Source organism: Bison bison, unplaced genomic scaffold (genome assembly GCF_000754665.1).
Source record: "Bison bison bison isolate TAMUID 2011002044 unplaced genomic scaffold, Bison_UMD1.0 scf7180017862275, whole genome shotgun sequence".
NCBI lineage: Eukaryota > Metazoa > Chordata > Mammalia > Artiodactyla > Bovidae > Bison > Bison bison.
This window is the reverse complement of record NW_011492847.1, coordinates 635,724-636,016: the sequence shown is the minus strand read 5'-3', so window position 1 is coordinate 636,016 and position 293 is coordinate 635,724.

Sequence of the window (293 nt, the reverse complement as noted above, 5' to 3'; positions counted from 1 at the left end):
AGGTTGGTCATAACTTTCCTTTCAAGGAGTAAGCATCTTTTAATTTCATGGCTGCAATCACCATCTGCAGTGATTTTGGAGCCCAGAAAAATAAAGTCTGACACTGTTTCCCCATCTATTTCCCATGAAGTGATGGGACCGGATGCCATGATCTTAGTTTTCTGAATGTTGACCTTTAAGCCAACATTTTCACTCTCCTCTTTCACTTTAATCAAGAGGCTTTTCAGTTCCTCTTCACTTTCTGCCATAAGGGTGGTGTCATCTGCATATCTGAGGTTATTGATATTTCTCGG